The 8,339-nt window shown below is 45.1% G+C and overlaps 1 protein-coding gene across 1 annotated transcript in view; it reads right to left on the reverse strand.

Moving 5' to 3' along the window:
• Positions 1–541, reverse strand: part of RNF138 (ring finger protein 138, E3 ubiquitin protein ligase) — a 38,742-nt gene extending 38,201 nt beyond the window's left edge. Inside the window, exon 1 of the mRNA XM_011943724.1 lies at positions 185–541. The gene's annotated coding sequence lies outside the window, so the exon portion shown is untranslated. The remainder of the gene's footprint in view (positions 1–184) is intronic.
• Between the last annotated feature and the right edge of the window lie 7,798 nt (positions 542–8,339).

The following is an 8,339-nucleotide window of genomic DNA, read 5'->3' on the forward strand; positions in this document are numbered from 1 at the left end:
CACGCCCCAGGCCACGCCCTCACCGGGCTCCAGGCGCGGGCTGTTGCTCCGCCCTCAGCCCTAGTCTTCGCCCAAGGTCTTCCTTTTCACCGTTTTCCCGCCTCTTCTCCGAGCCCCGAGCCCCGAGTCCCCAGCCCGTGTCCGCGACTTCCTCCCCGCCTCGCTTCCGCCGGGGAACCCTTACCTAGGAGCTCCGAAGCGGCGCTGTGGACGGAGCTGCTTTTCCTTCACGTGTTCGTAGAGACGCGGCCCTGCGCTTTCCTCGGGCTTCCTGTCCGGCAGCCGCTACCTTCGCAGCCGAGGCCCCGGGGCAAACGGAGGGCGGCCCGCGCTGTGCTTATCGGCCCCAAACGGGGCCGGACCCGAGGCTCATGGTGTAGGGAGATTCGCCCGCCCCCGCCAGCAGCTCTCTCTTGGCATCGCGCTGCCTACAGCCTACCCGGCCGTCACCGAACGCGGGAGCGCCTGGGAGCCAGGAGAGGCAGGGCGGGGTGTGAAGCGCGGCCTCTATAGCAACCGGCGCGTGGCGCCTTCTGCGGGTTGTGACATAAGCAGCTGGGCGCCCGCGGTGACACCTGCGCCTCCCCGCCCTGCCTCCCTAGGCCCGGGGCCCCAGCCATCTCCTGTCAAGTACGTTGGGCTTTTCAGGAAGCTTTCGTCAATGTTCAAGATTTAGTCTTTACTATTTGCCCTACCAGAATGTTTTGATCTTGTCAAGATGTGTTATAAACAAGTATTTGTTATAGGATTTTAATCCTTTGGGGACAGGATTGAAGTTTCCTTGAGAGGATGTCCACTTTCTCCTTTAACAGCATGACTGATGCTTAAATACGGTCGCAGATGGAGTCTTCTATCCACGCCTTTGGGTTGATTTTTGATTTTTTCTTTTTTTTTTTTTTAGCTTTTAAGAGAAATGCTGTAGAAGCATGGACGTGGATTTTCACCAAGGTTATTCACTAATTTAAGTGTTTTTTTTTTTTGAGGCAGGTACTCACTCTGTCTCCCAGGCTGAAGTGCAGTGGAGCGATTTCGGGTCACTGCAGCCTCGGCCTCCTGGTTTCAAGCGATTCTCCCCCCTCAGCCTCCCATGTAGCTGGGACCACAGGCGTGTGCCACCACACCCACTAATTTTTGTATTTTTATTAGAGACAGGATTTTACCACGCCGGGCAGGCTGGTCTTGAACTGACCTCAAGCGATCCACACGCCTGGGCCTCCCAAAGTGCTGGAATTACAAGCGTGAGCCACCGCTCCCTGCTTGTTTTTTTGTTTTGTTTTGTTTGTTTGTTTGATGAGCCCTTAATTTCCAGATATATCTGCATAATTTGATAATTTATAAGATGGTTCAGCCTGGGTAACAGAGTGAGACTCCGTATCAGAAAAAAAAGAAAAGAAAAGACAAGGCCGGACGCACGCCTGAAATCCAAGCACTTTGGGAGGCCAAGGCAGGTGGATCACTTGAGGTCAGGAGTTCAAGATTAACCTGGCCAACGTGGTGAAATCCCATCTCTACCAAAAATACAAAAGTTAACCGGACATGGTGGTGGGAGCCTGTAATCCCAGTTACTCGGGAGGCTGAGGCACGAGAATCGCTTGAACCTGGGAGGCAGAGGTTGCAGTGAGCTGAGATTGCGCCACCGCACTCCAGACCTGGCGACAGTGAGACTCTGTCTCAAAAAAAAAAGAAAAAGAAAAAAAGGATAAATCTATAAGATAGGATCACAATGACCTGAAAGAAGCTAAGGAAAATCTGGAACATTATACAGCATATTCAATTAGCTTCAGATAAAAGAAAGGTTTTATTACCATACTTTGTTAAAACCCTCCCCCATGGTCTAAATGAATAAATAGAAACCATTTAAGGGACCAGTTAAATCAATTCTGCCATTTATTGTCTATGTTGACATTGGCACTGTTAGGTGTTACGCAGATGTCATGAACTGCTTTCAATTAGTTTACATTATTACATATCAGAATGAGAGAGAAAAAATGGTATTTGCCAAAGTATTAAATTTTGCATTAAGCGATGGCTATAATGAGGATCGGAAATGGAATGATTAGAAATATATGGATTTAACAGAAAACGTTATGGAGGAAATGGGTTTTAATCTACATCTCAAAAGCAACCCAGGAGGCGGAAGTTGCAGTGAGCTGAGATCACACCACTGCACTCCAGCCTGAGTGACAGAGCAAGACTCAATCTCAAAAAATAAAAAATAAAAATAAATAAATCTCTCCAGTCAAATGAGATAGACCTTGATACGCTAAAGAGAAAAATGAAAATAATTTAGAATACTGATTTCTTGACAAGGCCTGGCTTTATCTTACTACAAACCTTCAAAATCCTGTTTTGCTGGTAAAAGTGATCGCCTTTGAAGAAGTGAACTGGGAAGCTGGAGGATAGAACAGGAGAGAGGCTCATGTTTCACTGTCTACCCTTTGGTATCTTTGTAAATTGGTACAACGTGCAGTGTTGACGCTCAGCTGGTTTGTACCAGTTCCACTTTCCTAGTCTTTTTCAGCCTTGTCCATCCTGATTGGTCAGTAGTCTGTCCTGAATGACCAGTGCCAATTTGGTTCCAGTTGCTAAATATTTTTAATATTACTTTTCACTGTGTACATACATGACTGTTCCATGAAAGGGCTATATATGCAGTGACTCTCAAATGCAGAAGAAGCCAAAAATCCAAAGAAGAGGCAAACAAATCCAAGCGTTCGCTGGTAGCAGGTGATTCACTGGGGAACTTATGGATGGAAGTGTGGTCTTGGGCAGCAGCAAGACAGGTGGGTCTTTGTACTGTTATCCTGCAGACCCAGGGCTTTTATACCATAAGGAAAGGGTGTACATAATGTGTAGGAAAATTAAAGTTCATCCCTGAGGGAAAGACAAGAATACTATGTGGATTACAGCCTATAATTTGCTTCAGGGCAGGATTTATGATTAAGAACATGCTCTTTTTACACAAGGAATCATAAAGAAGAACTCTTAGGGGCATTCCTGGAACTAGGGTTAATCAGAAGTCAACCTAGCATGTTAACATCCATGATGGAGTTCTTTAAGCTCCACGATAACCAATTGTGTAGGGAAAACTCTAATCCTATTTTACCTTTACTCTCATACCACCACAACAATCAACACAGAAGAAGACTTCTGTGAACAAATATGTAGGGGTTTTTCCCCTCGCACCAAGCAGCAGACAGCAGCTGGGTGTCCCCTAATTCAGTTCCTACTTACCCAGAAACAGTGTCAGATCCCACAGGTTGGGGGCCCAGTTCCCAAGACTGGCTTCCATACCCCCAGACACCACTTACAAGTTCGGGCCTCCAGAACTTCTGACCAATGAGCTTCAAGTTGCGGTTCTCACAGTCCACTCTTTGGGTTTCATTAATTTGCTGGAGCAATATCCTTTATAATACACCAGTAATCGTGTTTCTCTGAGTTCTGTGCGCTGCTCCAGCAAATTAATGAAACCCAAAGAGTGGGCTGTGGGAACCACAACTTGAAGCTGGAGCAGCACACAGAACTCAGAGAAACACGATTACTGGTGTATTATAAAGGATATTGCAAATGATACAGATGACAAGATGCATGGAGTAAGGTATGGGGGAAGAGGTGCAGAGCTTCCATACCCTCCCTGGATTGGCCCTTTCCTCTTACCAGTGGTTTAAGCATGAGTATGTATGTGACTCAATTATGACCAAAAGGCTGTGAAGGGAATTACTATGAGGGGCATCAGCAAGTACTTTTCTTTCATGATCAAAGACAAGGCCAGGCATGGTGGCTCATTTCTGTAATTCCAGCACTTTGGGAGGTTGAGGTAGGAGAAGAGCTTGAGGTCAGGAATTTGAGACCAGCCTGGACAACATAGTGGGACCCTGTCTCCACAAAAAAATTTTAGAGGCCAGACATGGTGGCTCACACCTGTAATCCCAAAACTTTGGGAGGCTGAGGCGGGTGGATCACCTGAGGTCGGGAGTTTGAGACCAGCCTGACCAACATGGAGAAACCCTGCCTCTGCTAAAAATACAAAATTAGCCGGGCATGGTGTTGCATACCTGTAATCCCAGCTACTTAGGAGGCTGAGGCAGGAGAATCGCTTGAACCTGGGAGGTGGAGGTTGAGTGAGCCAAGATCGCACCATTGCAGTCCAGCCTAAGTGACAGAGCAAAACTCCGTCTCAAAAAAAAAAAAAAAAAAAAATTAGAAATTAGCGTGGTGTGGTGGCTCATATCTGTAATCCCAGCTACCCAGGAGACTGAATTAGGAGGATTACTTGAGCCTGGGAGGTGAAGGCTGCAGTAAGCCATGATCACTCCACTGCACTCCAGCCTGAGCAACAGAGAACCTGTCTCAAAAAAAATAACCAAAAAACTACAAATATCTAGGTGCAGTGGTGTGCACCTATAGTCCCAGCTATTGGAGAGGCTGAGGCAGGAGGATTGCTTGAGTCCAGGAGTCCTACCTAGGCAACATAGCAAGAGCTAGAGCTTGTCTCTTAAAAAAAAAAAAAAAAGACAAATCGACTCCCCCATCTAGATGTTTCTGTGTCTACATGTGCTACGTGGAACTGCTGCAAGCAGGATGAAACCATGCAGAATCAGCCGTGAAAAGATAAGCCAATGTGTGAAGGTGGCAAGGTTGAAAGATGGAAAGAATATATAGGTTCTTGATGTATTAATAATTGAGTTGTTCAATTACTCTAGTCAACCCCGAAACTGCCCTGCCTCCTATCTGTTAATCAAGATTAATTAAACACCTTCTAGTTTGAAACAGTCTCAGTGGGTTCTTTGGTTATTTGTAGCTGGAAGTATCTGACCTAGGCATTTGCTTGTTCACAACTAAATCCCTTTCCGCATCTCTTTCCCTGTTCTGCTTTGTGTTGTTGGAGCTGACTCTTAAAAACTGTTTTCCCAGTTTCCCTTGCCAGCTGACATCTGGCTATATTCAGCCAATACAAAGCACCAATGAGAGATCAGGAAGGAAGGAAGGACAAAACCAAGTTATTCCTGTCTCTCTCTCTGTGTCTGTCTCTCTCTCTCTCTCTCTCTCTTTTATTTGAGAAGGAGTTTCACTCTTGTTGCCCAGGCTGGAGTACAATGGTGCAGTCTCGGCTCACTGCAACCTCCACCCCCAGGTTCAAGCGATTCTCCTGCCTCCAAGTAGCTGGGATTACAGGCGCCCACCACCACAGCCGGCTAATTTTTTGTATTTTTAGTAGAAATGGGGTTTCACCATGTTGGTCAGGCTGGTCTCAAACTCCAGACCCCAGGTGATCCTCCAGCCTCGGCCTCCCAAAGTGCTGGGATTACAGTTGTGAGCCACCTCACCCAGCTCTCTCTCTCTCTCTCTCTCTCTCTCTTTCTCTGCTTCTGGCAGTGGTTTCATTTCTTCCTCAGTTTTGGCTTCTGTGAGGCTGCACTTCCTTTGGTCCTGCTTCCTGCTGGGCAGGCCCTTCCTTTTCTCAATGCCTTGTGTATTTGCTTCACTGTCACACTTGGCCTTTCCGCTCTTTCAATGTCTTTGTAATTAGTTTCCCATATCAATCATCCTGTACCACCCTTGCAAGCTCTGCTTTCCTGAATGGCCCCTGTCCCATTATCCTAGCTGACTCAACGTTCAGAAGGAGAGGAGAGGCAAGTGAGAAAGAAATGCCGCAAAGTGGTTCTTCCTTCCCAAAGACAAGGAACTGGGTTACTTTTCATTGTAAGCTTAAATTCTCTCCTCACAGCTCTACAAAGTAGCTGAAATGGAAGTTCAAAAGTGAGATTAAATTAACTATAGAAAATGAAGGAATTTATCCTTTTTGAATTCATCCCAGTTTCAGACAGTTACATTTCAACTTCTTCATAAATGTCGTTATGAACATGAATTTTCATGACATTTAATTTCATATCATCCATATTTTATGTATTATTATACAGCTTCCATTTTTAACAACGTTCCTATGAGTAGCCCCAGTGACTCTGTTTATCCTGTGGGATCTGGCCTCTGTGTTACAGTTGATTAGAATAGAGGTGAATATAATCCCAGCCTGTGACAGCCACTCTCTCTCTCCCAAGACTGTGGAACTGAGATTTTGATATTCTAGTTAGTCTCTATTAAATCCCTTAATTTGGAAGGCATGTTAATACAGGAGCTGTGGGGCAGCCACCTTCTCTCTTGCCCAAACACATACATCAGTTAGTAGAAAGAGAGCAAACCAACAGTGAAACAGATATTCGGAATGCAGCTAAAGTCGCTTCACTGAATAAACTATGCTGTCCTAGGAGGCAGAGCCCTAGATTAGATCAGTAATGATGAATAGATTTCAACAAAACAAATCTCACATTTTAATTTTTCTTTGATACTGTTCTTTTTTTTTTTTTGGAGACAGCAGAGCCTTGCTCTATCCCACAGGTGGGAATGCAGTGACGTGATCTTGGTTGACTGTAACCTCCATCTCCTGGGTTCAAGCGATTCCCCTGCCTCAGCCTCCCAAGTAGCTGGGATTACAGGCATGCACCACCAAGCCTGGCTACTTTTTGTATTTTAGTAGAGATAGGGTTTCACCATGTTGGCTAGGCTGGTCTTGAACTCCTGACCTCTGGTGATCCACCTGCCTCAGCCTCCCAAAGTTCTGGGATTACAGTTGTGAGCCACCGCACCCAGTCAGTTGTTGTTTTTTAATCTTTGGGAGAAACATTTAAATTCGAAGCTAAAAGATCTTTCTCCCTTTCTCTCTTGCTCTTCTCTCCCTTTCTCCCTTTCTTTTTCTTACCCTTCTTCCCTCCCTCCTTCCTCTTTTTTCCCTTTTTGTTTTTCCTTTACTCCACATTTGTTTTTTTTAAAGACAAGGTCTCGCTCTGTTGTCCGGGCTGTAGCACAGTGGCACAATCACAGCTCACTGCAGTTTCAAACATCCAGCCTCAGGCCATCCTCCTGCCTCTGCCTCCTGAGTAGTGGGAACTATAGGCGCACACAACCACACTCAGCTAATTTTTGTAGAGATGGGGTTTTGCCATGTTGCCCAGGCTGGTTTCAAACTCCTGAGCTCAAGCAATCTGCCTACCTAGGCCTCCCAAAGTGCTGGGATTACAGGCATGAGCCACTGCACCCGGCCTTCTCCACATTTAACTAACATCCTCTGGGCATTGTTCTGCCCTGGCTTCCTCCCAGGACAGAGGCAACTATAACAAGATTAGTTCCACTATCACACTGGAGGCAAAAGCCTGACACCAGTTTTAAAAAGCAAACAAAGCCTACATTTTAGGGAAACAGAAGAACCCTCTAGCACACATATAAGCCCTTCTTTCTGTACATGAAGTTCAGTTATTCTAGCCTTACCCCTCAATACATAGGCATTTATTATTTTCTCAAAAGGAGGTAATCCAAAGTCCCTCCTAGCAGCAATGTCACAAAGTCATGAGACCACTATTTTTCCAGTTCAGTATCTCAAAAAAATTTACCTCTGCCTTTACTTGGGTCTTAATCTGGTCCAACTTTGAGATCTCATGATACTGCAACCTTAGACCAAATAAGAAATGTAATTCCTATCAACCATCTGTTATATACCACAATGGAGAGCAAATACAACTACAATGAAAACTTCCATTTAGAACATGGAAAGGGGGGAAGAAACCACAGGACATGTACCATCTGTTGCTGGACAGAATTAATAAAGCAAAGCAGAGAACCACAGCATCTCATGGGCATCATTTGGTTGACATTGCAACAGTGAGAGCTCTATTGCCAACAAATCTAGCTTCTCTGATACTGCCTTCTGGGATTATTTCTATTGTCAAGGGAGCATCTGAAAGGACATTAGAGGAGACTACCCTGTTTGGGGGAGAGAGGATGGGTATATCTCACTTACAATTCACTTTTTGTTAAAGGCATTGGAGTCCAAAAATGCCCTGAGGATCTTAGGGTCTCCAAAGAACTGGTTTTAATAAATCACAGGCCTGTTATACAAATTGTGTTTTCCCAGTGCTATAATTCTAATTAAAACTTACTCACCTGTCCATCAGTTTCATTTTAGGGGAAATTCCTAAAAATAAACACCAAAAATATCAGGTCAGCAGGGCTGCTAAATTGAAGAGCCAAGGCTGGCCTACACCCATAGGGTTTCCATTTCTTAGCAGCAACTCTGGGGGCAGTATATATTCCAGTACACTCTGTTTGACAAACTTTCTATCAGGACAGCATGAAGAAGACTAACTGGGCTGGCAGAGAGGTCTTCTCTATTCCCTAAAATATTGCCTGGTTATCTGAATTCACAGTGTCCTGAATCTACGCTCCCAGGTTGCAGACCTCAAACTTGGCCCAAATAAACTCTCTACTTACATTTAAAAGACATATAA

Source organism: Colobus angolensis, unplaced genomic scaffold (assembly GCF_000951035.1).
Source record: "Colobus angolensis palliatus isolate OR3802 unplaced genomic scaffold, Cang.pa_1.0 Scaffold220, whole genome shotgun sequence".
NCBI classification, from domain to species: Eukaryota; Metazoa; Chordata; class Mammalia; order Primates; family Cercopithecidae; genus Colobus; species Colobus angolensis.